The sequence below is a fragment of the Hemicordylus capensis genome, chromosome 2, assembly GCF_027244095.1.
Source record: "Hemicordylus capensis ecotype Gifberg chromosome 2, rHemCap1.1.pri, whole genome shotgun sequence".
NCBI classification, from domain to species: Eukaryota; Metazoa; Chordata; class Lepidosauria; order Squamata; family Cordylidae; genus Hemicordylus; species Hemicordylus capensis.
Genome location: NC_069658.1, coordinates 2,261,465 through 2,275,290, shown reverse-complemented (window position 1 = coordinate 2,275,290; position 13,826 = coordinate 2,261,465). Strand labels below are relative to the sequence as shown.

At 51.9% G+C, this 13,826-nt stretch overlaps 1 protein-coding gene across 4 annotated transcripts in view; it reads left to right on the top strand.

Moving 5' to 3' along the window:
- Positions 1–521: 521 nt before the first annotated feature.
- CNTFR (ciliary neurotrophic factor receptor) overlaps positions 522–13,826 on the top strand; it is a 448,395-nt gene continuing 435,090 nt past the window's right edge. For 2 of the 4 annotated variants that reach the window (XM_053301732.1, XM_053301731.1), the window contains exon 1: positions 1,474–1,632. The gene's annotated coding sequence lies outside the window, so the exon portion shown is untranslated. Of the gene's footprint in view, positions 542–1,323; positions 1,339–1,473; positions 1,633–13,826 lie in introns of those variants that run through there. The other 2 variants (XM_053301733.1, XM_053301734.1) reach the window with 2 other exon arrangements.

Below are 13,826 nucleotides of genomic sequence, written 5' to 3'. Positions count from 1 at the left end.
GCCCCCTCCGGAATGCGCTTGGCCCCTTGTGTGCCCGGCGCCGCTGCCTCCACGTGCCCCCAAGGGCGCCACTGGGGGGCGCGGCCAGCCGCCGAGGCGAGGGCGGGATGCTGCCCCCGCTGCAACCACTGGTGCCCCAGCTCGCCTTGAGCGCTGCCTGTTCTGCTCCTGCGCGGTGGGCCCTTGCGAATCACGGCGGGTGGCGCGCGCGCTCCGCTGAAGTTGCGCGGCGTGGAGGCTACGATCCAACGGTGGCGAAGAAGCCCCGCTGGGCACGCGCGGGAACTTGCTTGGGAGTCGCGGTGCTCCTGTCCCGCCACGCCTGTTGCGCGCTCGGGTGGGCGCCAGAGTTTTCTGGGCAAGTTGCGCGTGCTCTTCCTCGGGAGCCTGCGCGCCGCTTCCTGCGCCTGTGGAGGGGGAAAGGAGGTGGGGTGAAGCAGCGGGCGCTCGCTGCTGCCGGCCGGTCTGATTCGCCCCGCGCTGATGGAGGTGCCCTCTCCCCCGCTGGCTGAAGTTTCGCCGCCTGTGTGTGCCTGGCGTGGTGCGTGTGCGCGCTCCCGCTGCCACCCCGTTGAGGCTGAGGGCGGGTGTCTTGTGCGCTGGTGCCAAGGTGCCCGGGTGTACACGTATGTCCACGCGCCACGGGTGCGTGCATATGCCCCCCCCCCCGCCGTGTGCCGTACCTTTGGCTTTCGGGTCCGTGTCGTGTGGCCCTGCAGCTGCTGGGGGCCTGGCAGGCGGGGGGGGGCACGGCAGGGGCTGGTGGGGAGTAAGCTGCTCCGTGTCGCCTCCTCCCGAGTATACCAAGGAGATGTAGGGCGAGCGAGGACCAGGCTGCCAACTTCGTGCGCTCCGCCGAGTCGTGCCGGTGACTGGGGCTTTCGCGGCAGCAGGCAGGGGCGTCTGCTCCGGAGGTCCAGCTTCGCCTGCGTGCTTCCTTGGAAGTAAGCGCCGCTGGCTGGGATCCTGGCGGGCCTCCGCTGGTCCCAGGTCCTGCTGGGCAGCGGACTGTAGCCTGTCGCTGTGAGCCGGCTCCTGCGCTGTCAGCTTGGATGCCACGAGGCTGGCTGGCTGGCTGGTGGCGGGTCGCCCCAAACTCTGAACTCGGAGCGGCGCATGGTGTGTGTTGGGGAGGGAGGGGGGGAGGCAGCCAGCTCCCCCCGCCCCGCGCCCCTTGCATGCGCTTTACTCCCGCGCTCCTCGGCTGGCAGCCCGCGATGTGCACCTGGGACGCGGGCGTGAGGGCGGCTCGCGCGCTCCCGCGGCCAGCCTGCCCCGGCTCGCTGCAGCGCCTCGGGGGTCTGGCCGGAGCCCCCGCCTGGGGCTCGTCCTTCGGAGGTGCCCAGCGGAGGGGGGGGAGTTCGGACGGAGGGAGGGCGCGCGCCGGGCTCCCCGCCTCCCCTCCCCCGCGCTTCCTCGGCTGGTCACATGGGGGTGGGGTGGGGCGGCGGAGCGGGGGGGGGGGAGAGTTGAAAAGAGCGGCTCGCTGGCTCCGGCGCTCTCTCTCTCTGCGCAGCCGGTGCAGGGAAGACGACGCCGCCGCTGCTGCTGCTGCCGCCACCGCCGGGCGAAGGAGGCAGCCGGAGCGCTGGATGGCCAGCCGGCCCGCGGAGGAGGGGGGCGCGGCGCTGGGTGAGTGCGGGCTGTGGGCACGCGGCGGCGGCGGGCCGGGCAGGGGGGACCATCCTGGCCGGGCGGCATCTCGGCTGCGCCCCGCGCTTGCTTGCTTTCGGCTTGAGGGGAGGGAGGAGGAGGGAGAAGCGGCTCTGGGCTCCATCTGTGTGCATGCGAAGGGCTCCTCTCCGCCATCGCCGCCGTCTTCCGGCAGCAGAAACTTTTTCGGGGAGGGGGCTGTTGCCGCGGAGCCCCCCTGCTGCCCTGCTTCGCGCTGTCCCCGACATGATGCGGCGGGTCGCTCCGTTGCTGGGCGGCGGGCAGGAGCGCGTCTCCCCGCTTCTGTGGGTGGGTGTGTGCAGGGGGAGGGGGTCAGCCTTGCTCTGGCCGTACAGCGGGGGGCGGGAGCGGTGGCCTTTGATCGCAGGCGCGCCCCCCGCACGGAAGCTCTTCGCAGGCGCGGATGGATTGAGCCGGAGCGGAAATGCTGGCTGGCTCCTGCCCGCTTGCTTCTCCCCCACGCTTCTCCCGGTTTCTCTTTCTTCCTCGGTCCCCACTTGCCCCCCCCCACTTGCTCCGGCTCTTGTGGGCGACGAGTTGGGGGCACCTTGCTGCCCCACGGGATGGCTTGTAAGGGTTCGCGGGGGGGGGGGGGCTCTGCCTCGACGTAGGGGCTTGGGGGTGGGGGAATCTGAACCTGCTCTAGAGTTAGGGTTGCAACAGATATTTCAGTGAGGAGTAAAAGTGTGGGATTGGTGAAGTGCCCCCCCCACTCCACCAGCAAGCAAGCAAGCAAGCAAGCACGCCTTTCTCCAGAGTTGCATGGATGAAGGGGCTAAATTTAGGGGCAGGTGGTGGGAAACAGGGGCGTTTAGCCGTGACATATCACAAGGCCCCCCAGTATGTCTCCCTGCCCCCACCCCAAAGAAAAAGTCAGGAAATGTCGATAAGGGAGGGCGAGGAACAGGACCCAAGAAGGCAGTTGGGGTGCTCTCCTAAGAGCACTCCTGAGTTTTGCATCCGCTCAGAGTTTTAGAGAGGAAGAAGCAAGCGGAGTGTAAGAAGTCTGAGATCTCTGCACAGGCTTGAGCTGCTCCTGCTGGGATGCAGCCATGCTCTTCAAAATCCTGCTCTCCTGTGTGAGGTGGGAGCTGCTGCTGGCTTGGGGCAGAGGGATCCCCTCTCATTCTGATGGCCAGGAGGAAGATGACGGAGGAGGCGCTCCGATATCTCCTCTCTGGCAGGGCTGCAGTCGCCCTGGAGCGGGTTGGGGCTCTGAACATATGGAGGGAGACATCCCCGCATCCCTCTGAGAAGTTGGGTTGGTTGTTCCCTTGATTGCTGTGGCTAAATCTTGTCACCCCCGCCCCATCCCTTCCAACAATGTCAGCTGTTGGAACAGCTTGCAGAAAGCAAACTGATGTCTGTGCAGTTGTGCATCTGAAAAGAGAAACTGGTTTTCCTTGCTTTGATTTTGCACTTCTAAAAAGCCCCTAAAGTTACCTCTGCAAGGAAAGTCCCCTTTCCCACCCCGCCCTTTGGCATCCCCTTCTGTCCCCCCTCCTTGCAAACTTCCTTCAGGAGTAGTATCCTGCCCGGTGCTCTCCTCTGCTTCCCCTCACCCCAACTTTCAGTCTGCAGTCCACTCCTGATTAAATTGCATCCACAAGTGATTTTTTATCCAAGCTCCAGGGTTTCTGTTGGGGCAATGACTGAAGCTGTTTGGGGAAAGAATTGGAATAGGAGATTGTATGTTTGGAGAGAGCAACGGTCTTCCCTTGAAAATCCAAGTGCTGCAGTTTTTTGTTTTGTTTTTTAAAGAGAGACAAAGGTTGGGACTTGCGTTGTTTGTACTGTTGAAAAGAGAATCCTTTACTCTTGGCGTTGAACGTGCTTGTTTGGTAACTTACAACGAAGTGCTATTGTGGGAACTTTGGGGGTGTCTGACTTTGGGGGCCCCACTAGAGCGGATTCAGGGAGAAAAATCTAACGTAGAAACTTGTAGAAACTTGTTGACATCTCTGGCACGGCCATTCCTGTCCCCCTGCTTCTTCTGCAGGCATCAGGGTCATGGACTGCCTTTCATGGGCTCTGCCAAGCCTTTGGAAGGAGCTCTGAATTCTGTCTTTGTTTTCCCCTCCCTGCTTTCTCAGGGCCTCTTGCTTGGGTTAGGCCAAGGAGGCAAGACCTCTTCTGGGCTGGTAAAAGTTGGTTTCCAGACCGGGGAGTCTGGAGAGCAGACCCATCGCTTGGCCCTCTTGTGATCCATTCAGTGAGTGCTGCAATGTTGGTTTGTGTCCGGGTGACCCTTGAGTGCATGAGGGAGGTGAACACCGCGTCTGCTGCGCTATGCTGTGGGAGCGGATGGTCTTCTCTGGAGGCAGGCAGCCTCCCACTCAGTGTGTCTTCTTGGATGCTCTTGGGCCATGAGCACCCGAGAGTGACCCAGGATGGCCCGATGTCACTGCAGGTGATCCAGCTAGTTGTGTGTAAACGGTTGCCTGGGGCAAAGATGGTCTTCCTTTTCGAACTGCCTGGGGACAGGAGAGAGCTGTGCCTGGCTGGTGGTCCTCATGTTGGGTCCCTTTCATCACATCCTGCCGTATGTCCTTGCAGCAGCTGTGTTCTGAAAACTGTGGCTTCCCCTAGCTGTTGGGCCATATGCAGAGTTGTCTGTCCTCACGAGGCGGCTGCTTCTCCTTCGAGCCTCGGCAGCCAGCCGCACTGCTTCTCTGCTGGCTTTCTTTTTCTAATCTCTCTCTTTTCTGAACTTCGATTCCAGCCGCTGTGGCTTCTAAGGAATCCTGAAAGTGTGCTCAGCAATCAAAGGAAGAATTACAGAACAAATTGTTTCTGAAGTGGCATATTTAGAAGGCCGGAGTGGAGGTTTGGGGGTATGGGGTGGGGCTTGCTTTTGGTAGCCCCCCCCCCCCCGCTTTGTGCATCCTCAACTGCTGCTCTGGCTGGCAAAAAGCCTTTCCCGAGAGCATCCTGCCTCTTGGGGCAGATGGCGGGAGCTGCATTGAGGCAGAGCAGCCTCTCTCTGCTGTGGTGGAGGCGAATCGTTCTCGGAAGGAGCAAGGGGGTGGGAGCTCTGCAGCGCCCGCTCTCGCTCTGGGTGTCAGAGGCTGGGGCTCTGCTCAGCCAGGGAGTTTGTTTCCCGGCTCCCTCGTCTACAATTGCTGTGGAGTCTAGCAAACGGGGTGGGTGAGTAATAGGCTCTTGGTGTGTGCAGTCGGCTAAGCACTTTCAGTTGAATTTGGGTTGGGATGCCTCAGTGTGTGCCTCATGGATGTTTGGAATAACTGTGTGTCAGATGTTTGTGCATCACTTACTTGGATGTCTGTCCTTAATTCATGCTGCAGCGACGGAGAAAACACGGCTCTGTGCCTTTGTTTTACTTGCATACTACAGAGATGCTTCCAAGACAAGGCTGGGATTCATTTGTTGCAAATGGGAATGACCCCGTCTCCTTCCTATAGAGCATCCGCTACTTCTTACTGTGGAGAGTGAGTTTGCAGTGAGGGTCCAATCCACACCCACTGGGAACACTGCCAGTGTGAGGCTCTTCCTACTCATGGACAACTCCCATTCATCTTGCTTGTGCGGGAGATATTCCAGCAGATGGTGCCCTACAAGGGAAGTCTTGGCCATCAAACTCTCTCTGTGTGTGTGTGTGTTTAAAGTATATGCAAATGCATTCCATAGTGCAATGTTAATAATTTGCTCTGTACGGTTTCTGTTTGCATATTGGTACTTGGGTGCAGATTGATGTCTGGCTTGGATTCATCAAAAACTTTTTAAAAGAGTTTAGACTGGGAGTTTTTAAAGATTTGTTCAAAATAAGCAAATGATCCATTTGGAAGTTCTCCTCCACCAACCCTATTGCAACGGAGATGATCATGCTTGGCTCCCACGCATTTCAGTGGGGCTTGCCTAATGGGTCACATGACATTTGAATTAATGCAGCACCATTAAGGCAGCTGCCACTGTTTCCCTATTAATGTGCAAAGTGCTTGACAGGTTCTTATTTAAAAGCCCTGTGAGGTAGACCACTATTTCCATTTCACAGACTGGGCGGGGGCACCCAAAGTGGGAGCTGTTCAGATCCTCAGGACTGCTTAGTGGGTCCACCATGGCACAGCCAGGCCTCCCAGATTCTGAATCAGATGTGCCAGAATCCCTTGGCTGCAATGTACATGCAACTGGGATGCACAGAAGAGATGCAGATTCTAACTTGTGGCTTAGAGGTGGAAAGCCCCACATGGAACCGCTTCCATCTTCAGTTAAAAGATTCTGATAGTGGGGCTGGGAAAAACCTTCTCTTTACCAGATCAGACTGGCGAGATGGGTGATTGGCCTCATGGTTCAAAGTACTTCACTGATTCAAAGACTGTGCTCATGAACTCCAGGCATTGTTAGAAATTCATCTGACTCCGATTATAATATTTGTTGCAGCTGCATAAATCTCCCATATGAGTGTGTGTGGGGGGGGGAGGGGGGCTGTTGACTGCCTACCCCCTTAACCTGTATCTAAACAGAGATCCTTTGTGTAGAGGAACGTGCTCCGTATCACCTGGGATGTTTGCCTAGAAGGGAGAACATGTCACTGACAGCCAGCAACAACTCACTCCCAACACCATTCAGACCCAAGCAGAGCTGGTCTTGTGGATATAAACATGAATTGTCCCTTTTGCTAAGCAGGGTCTGCCCAGGTTTGCATTTGAAAGGGAGACTGCATGTGTGAGCACTGTAAGATATTTGGGAAGAGCAGAAGGTTCCAGGTTCCCTCCTTGGCATCTCCAGGATAGGATTTGGAGAGACTCCTGCCTGCAACTTTGGAGAAGCCACTGCCAGTCTGTGTCAGGGTTGATTTAATTTAAATCACAAATTGATTTAAATCACAATTTAAATCATGATTTAAATCGCTTCACAGAAGTACTTGGTTTTAATGATTTAAATCACTAGTCAGGAAAATCAACATAAGAACAGCCCTGCTGGATCAGGCCCAAGGAAGCCCATCTAGTCCAGCATCCTGTTTCGCATAGTGGCCCACCAGATGCTGCTGGAAGCCACAGGCATGAGTTGAGGGCGTGCCCTCTCTCCCATTATTCCTGCCATTACTTGACGCTAGTTGAAGTACATTCTTGTTGTCTAATATAACCTTAATACATATTCTGGGATAGAATATGTGTGTTTCATTTTTAGAAGGTAGGTGCCCACTATAATAGGTACACACTTCTCCTAATGCTGTTTTGTTCAGTCAACCACCAAGCCTTGCATTTCGTTGTTGAACTGTGTGTATTTCGCACACATGCCTGTCTTACCCACAGGTACAGGAATGTCATTAAAATATTCCCGAATGGGTCTCTTCTATGGCCTGCTGCACTGGTGGGAGCTTCCTTTCTACAATGGAGGATGCACTTGGAAAAGGTTTCCCCAGGACTGCATGAATCTGTTGGTTCACTTTTGGTTTCACTTTCTACCAGGCCCCTCCCCTCCCTTGCATTTATGTCCAGACTCCTCCTCCTCACTCAGATCTACTCCATCCCCCGCATCCTCTGTTTATTCATTGATCATCTTTGTCATGGCACTTTTAGAGAGAGACAAGGGCAAGGGCTTGACTCTGTGTGTGCTGCATGTATACCACCTGCAGAACAGGACTGATCAGATCTGTTATCTCTCATCCCCATATACTGCTCTTAACATGTTCATTGAATATAACTAGAAGTTGTGATTAATATTCATGATGATATCTCTGACCCAGGTTCTTTTTACGATTAAAAAAAAAATTAAAATACATTTTAAATTTTAGAAATGATTTTTAAAAAAATCGACACACACACCCCCCCCCCCCGTCCCGACCTTGGCCGGTGTAGTCAGTTCTGAGCTAGATGGACCAAGGGTCTGACTCGGTACAAGGCAGCTTCCGAAATTCTACAGCAGCTTTGCCTTGCTCAGACAGGGCTGTGCAGAAAAAGGCACTGGACAGGGTGTGTGTGTGTGGTCAAGGCTGGACAAGCCCTGAATGAAGATCGCTCCCATCTCCCCACCCAAAGTGTCAGCTGCTGGAATGTACTGAAGATTGGGGCTGGCTTCTCAGGGGTCGCTTTTCTTTCTGGGGTAGCCTCTTCTGTTGTACCCAGTCTGAATCATGCAGCTTTGCTCATAAGTACTGACCTTTAAAAGCCTTTTTGTTAAGAATATGTAACAAGTGTGTGCATTTATGAGAGAGTGCCTAGTTTTCTGATTTCTAAAGAAACTTGAGTTTTGCAGTCTAATATTGGACAGAAAGTAGAAGTAAGCAAAAGCCCATCTGGCTGTTGGGTGATTTGAATTTTTTTGAGAGGGACATGGGGAATGGAAGCTGAATATGTTGGAAACCCCTAAATACTGGAAATGTTGTAAGTGCTTGAATACGCTGGGATTTATTTTGTTTATTTTTTGTAAAATGGCAACTTGATGGTTGAATTAAAGCTTTTCCTAGCATTTAAGCAAGAACTGGCCAGGCAAGCTACTAGCCCTCATGGAATCTGCTTGCTCGCGGGCCGTTGAGTTCTGTGGTTTGCCTGCAACAGTGGCCTGGCGTACTGGTGCAGGCTACTTGATAGCTGTGAGGCCTGGCACAAGTTTCTGTGTGTGCCAGGCCATCACAGAGGGTTACTTGTTTTGTTCAGCGCTTTCCTGATCTGATTCTCTTTATAAAGTCTCTTTATTTAGCAGGGGGAGAGCAACTGGCCCTATCCAACCTATCCAGGGTTTCAAGCTGCTTAATTGGTTTTATTGTGTTTTTAATAGTTTGATTTTAATTTGTTATAATTGTTTTTATCATGCTGTAAACCACCCTGAGCCATTTTGGAAGGGTGGTATACAAATCTAATTAATTAATTAATTAATAAACAATCAAACAAACCCCAGCACAGCTTCCTCCAGTGGCTGTTGTTGGTGTCTTTATTATGTTTCTTAGAATGTGAGCCCTTTGGGGACAGGCAGCCCTTTAATTAATTAATTAATTCCTGTATGTAAGCCGCTTTGGGAACTTTGGTTGAAAAGCGGTATATAAATACTTGTGGCATTTGTATTCTCTCTCTTTCTCTTTTCAGTTGCCTTTGGTGAATAGGTCTTTGTGTTTGCTTGGCCCATGTCACTCAGGTCATGCGTGTTTGGTACTCCTGTGTCTTGCTGATGTTGCTCTGGCACAAGAGAGGGTGTCTTGTCCTGGATGAGCTTGCTTCCTCTCCCTCTTGTGCAAAAACAGCCTTGTTGGAGCACCTGGGATTTCTGTGTGCAGGTGTATTCCATGGACCCTGGAGCATTGTAGTGGCTCAGTGGCCACTTGTATCTGCTCCTCTCAGTCCTTTGCCTTGCACAGAACACCCATGCTTTGTGCCCCCAGTGTCCAAAATGTGTCCATATTTGGACTTGGGGGAGGTGGAAGCATTATTACCTCCTGTGTGGGTCCTGGTCACTTGCTGGAAGCGAATCCCTTTGTAAGCCTGGCAGCATTTCTTGCCTTTGGAGCTCCCGGCCCCTACATTCTGCAGACATGTTGGGTTGTCTGGATGACTCTTGCCAATTTGCAGGAGAACGAGGGTTTCTGTGGGCTGCGAGTTCCCACAGGCTGACAGTAGGTGGCAGGAGCCCTGTTGGAATTCTTTGGAGGGGTGCCTGGTGGGGGGTGGCTGGAAGCATTTGTAGTGTTTAAGCTTGCAAAGTGAGACTGAAGACAAAATGCTCCCTTTCCACAAGCCTGGACTCATTCATGTGAGGGAATGGGACGCTCTACTGCAAAACCAGGACTTTCCTTCACGGGCCTTGCAGTCTGGCAGCTTCCGAGAAATCTGAAGTAGCTGCGTTGTGCAATTTGTGCAAGGGGAAGTACTTCTGGGAGCACCCTTCTGGAATTCAAAAGTTTGCAATGAAACATGAAGGAGACGCCCTGTGTAATGGCGTGATTGTATGGACGTTTTCTTCTTGCTTTCCAAAATATCTGATAAGCATCCTTTTTACTTGCAAGTTTGTGTTTGTTGTCCCCAGTAGGAGTTGGGCATATTCAAAGGATTCCTTTTCAGGTGAATGTACAAATTGCCACCCAGATGGCTGGTCCCTTCAGCTTGGCCTGCTGCCTCCCTGCTGTTGGCCAGGCAGAGGTCTTAAAAGGTCCCCAGGCAGTAGCACGTCACCTTAAGTGGTGCCACAGGAAAATGCTTGACTAACAAGCAGAAGGTTGCCGGTTTGAATCCCTGCTGGTTCTATATCAGGCAGCAGCGATATAGGAAGATGCTGAAAAGCAACATCTCCTGCTGCGCGGGAGATGGCAATGGTCAGCCCCTCCTGTATTCTACCAAAGACAACCACACAGGGCTCTGTGGGTGCCAGGAGTTGAAATCGACTTGATGGCACACTTTACCTTACTTTAAGCACTAGCATAGGCCTTGAGAAATGATTTCGCTGTCTTTGATTCTGTGTTACTCTTATTTTTCCCCCTTAGATTTTATGCTTTCACACTTTCACTGTAGGCTGCTCTGAGCAGCAGTCTGCTGGAGGAGCAAGAAAGACATATTTTAAACGAACAAACTTTCTTTGGATCTAAGAGCCAGCCCCCAAATTTAGGACACTTGACAAACAATGGGCACTTGACAAAATTACCAGACTTATTGATGGACACTGTGGAGCAGGAGGGTGAATGGGCTTCTCTTTATCCCCTTTACAAATAACAGAACAGAAACAGGGTTGCTTGGGACAGATACAGATTGTTAAATACCTCTGCCTCTAAATAGCCTAGTCTAGGCGCCCTCGTTAAATTTCTAGGCGCCATGGATCCCTGGCACCCGGGGTTTGTCAAGCCTTGCAGTATCACGGTGGCTAGTGCTCAGTATTCAGTAGCCAGGGCATGTTGTCTTGACAGAAGTTGGCTACCTTGGCTGTTAGCCACTGATGGAGTTCACGCAGTCTTTAATTGGGTAGGTCAGGTGTCCTGCTGTCCAGGTTTGAGAGCTGCGTGTGTGTGTGTCCTGCTGTTTTACAATGGTGTGCTCATAAGAAGCCGGGTAGGAGGCGGGGGAGTGACGGGAGTGTGCAGGCAGGGCTCCTGCTGGAGAGGAGGCCTTTTCTTCCTGCTTCTTTAAACAGAAGGGTGCAGCTGCTGGGTAGGATGGAGCTGCCGCCCTCCCCCACGTGGGAGCCCTGAAGAGGGCTGCTTCTCCCGCCTCCTACCTGGCTATCACAGACCTCACAAACTTGGCAAGGATGCCTGCCCTCCCCCGTCAAGGATGTTGTGAACTTGCCCTTTGAAAAACTGTTCATCACTCTTGTCACTGTGTAAACCTTGGTGGCCCTGAGTTTCAGACGTTAGTTATGCATTGGGTGACGGAATGCTTTCTCCAGCACCGACATTTTCCTGAAGTGTCACCCGGCAAGGGTGGGTTTTGTCTATACAGAGAGATAGAGGGAAATAGACAACTTTGCACTTTCCCCTCTCAGAAGTGTCAAAAATAGTCAATGGTGATCCTGTCACCCCCCTTGGAGACATGACTGTGTTGCAAGGCATTTTGTATGGGATGAGGCAGCTGTTGGTCACTAGGAATTTGTTTCTGCTGCTCAGTTTAATGATGGATTTGAACTGCGATGTCATTTTTGTGAGAACATTATTATTAGCAATGATATGTCAGCTGCTCTGCATCACCAAGTGTAGGAAAGGCAGGATGAAAATATTACAATAATGCCTGGGCACTGCACAAGTATACGCCAGTGTGTGTCCTCAAGTGCAGCGTCTGCAGGAGGACAGCAACCTCACCCTGGGATGGGCCCTTCTTGCTCAAAGTGTGTCCTGCACTTTCTAAAACGTCCTGGCTCTGACTGCGAATCCTTGTGCGGGTATGTCTCCAGTGACAGTAGGGATGCCCGCTGTGTATTAGAAATGTTCCCTTTCTTATTGTTGCTAGAAACTGAGCCCTGGAGACAGATGGGAAGAGAAACATTGTGTTCAAATAACCATTTGGGGTTGATTCAATATTTAGTGTTGGTGGATGTGATGCTGACTAGCGTCTCCTTTTCATTTGCGGAGACGACTTCCCCCTCTCCCGGCTACACGTCCCTCTCTTGGCTGTGCTTCTGCTGCTTGTTCTCTGTTTCCCGAGAGCAGATGTTGAGATTGCAAGCAGCGCTCTCTGGATGCAGTTCTAAATGGGTAGCTTTTAAATAGGATATGTTACGAGGTTCTGGATCTTCTGCTGCAGCTACTGCAAGCTCTTTCTTTTTCTCCTGTGATGGCCCAAACGTCTATGAGAAACTGCATCCTGATCTGAAGTCGCCCATCTGCAGGGAAAGTTTCCCTTTTGGCTGCTGTTAGTGTGCAGTATTAAGAGACCAGTGTCAATGAGGAGCGCTCGAGTGCTGTTTCCTTATGCCTTCCTCTTCAACATTTGCGCTGGCCGGTCTGCCTTGGGAAGCCTCCTGCAATTTCATGGCTTACAGGGCCGGACTGGGACAGCCTTCGGTCCGTTTCGTCGGAAGGGTGATATTTTCTGCTGCAGCGGATTCCAGCTCCGTGTGGTCTGTGGCTGGTCAGCTAAGCTGTTGCTTTGTTGCGTGTGCTTGGGAGGCCTGGGAGAGGGGTGGGGTGGGGGGCTTGCAGCAGCATGAGTGTGGATTTGTCTATTCATACGTTGGCTTATTAAAATTTCCTTCTATACCGCCTCCTCTAAAGACTCTAGGTGGTGAAGATGCTTTACATGAGCTGCTTTAACCTCAGAGTTTCCAGGTTTGGGTCCCCAGATGTTGGACTACAACTCCCATCATCCTCAGCCAAAGACCACTCTGGTCAGGGATGATGGGAATTGCAGTGCAACAACATCTGGGGTCCCATCGCTGGGAACCCTCCCCCCCTTTAGCCCAATATCCTGATTCAGTCACCATTACAAAGCTTATACTGCCCTTCTTAGACCCCTCTGGGATGCACCAGTCAGATCCCAGAATCCTTCAGGCTAACACTGGGGGACAGAAAGCAATTCCTCAGCTAGCTGGCTTTCAGCCAGATATTTCCCAAAATACTCCAGGCCTCCGGAAGTCTCATGCTTGTCTCAGCTGCGGGGAGGAATCGGCACCGTTGGGGCTGTTGGAATTGGTGTGCCCCTAGTGTTGGGTCACAAGATTTGTTTCCAATGATCGTGTGCAATCCAGCTCCGAGCTGGCTGAGATTCCATCAGTACGAGGATGACTACAATTATTTATATTCCACCAGGGTGGATCAAAGTCAATGATTAAAAAAAATAAATCAAACAAATCAGATTTTTAAAAATTTATGTTGGATTTTTTAAATTAAATGCTTTTTGAGGAAAAATATATCTAAAGATAGTTTTCTGTTTAAGATACATTATAGTCCAAAGGTTATTCATCATGAAGTAAGGATTAGTTTTTAATTATGTAGCATGAGGCTATATATATGCAATGTTTACATTTTTTGGTAAATGAGTTCCATTAATCCATTCACAATGTCATGCTCTTCCAGAGGTTTCTGTAAGATTATTTTGGGCAATTTTTCTGTCTAGAAGAGGACCAAAAATGAAACCTTCATCTGGTTGTAAATATTAAGATTGTACCAGCAAGAATGAGTCTTTATGTAAAAAAAAACCCCATGATTTAAATCATGATTTAAATTGATTTGATTTAAATCAAATCCACCCTGTAAATTACGCTATTCAGCAAAGTTATCAAAGTGATTTACGTAGCAAAGTAAATAAATAACGGTCGCCTGTCCCAGCAAGGCATGCAGTCTAAAAAGAAACAGAAAGTAGCCCCCAGCAACAGCCACTGTTCCTTCTAAGGCATGCATGCGTGTTCACACGCTCACACATTTTCTGATGTCTGCTCAGTTAATTTTAGTTCCCGCTCTGGTTGAATCAGGAAGGCCCCACTCTGAATGCAGATGGTTTTGCACACAGGGCCTTGATCCTGCTGCCCAGAACAAAGCTCATTCTGCTCGGAGATGAAGAAAACTAGAAGGGCCACTGGAGGGATGCTGCTGTGCTGGGGCTGGATAGAGGTCATTGCTCTCCCCCTGCTAAGTACAGGAGAATTGGCCCTTTAAGAGGCGCCATAGTTAGAGGGCTTAGCAGGCTGCCTTATCCGGAGTCAGATCCTCTAGGTCAGTGTGGTATAGACTGATTGGCGGCAGATCACCAGGTTCTTGGGCAGGGCTCTTTTTTCCCCCA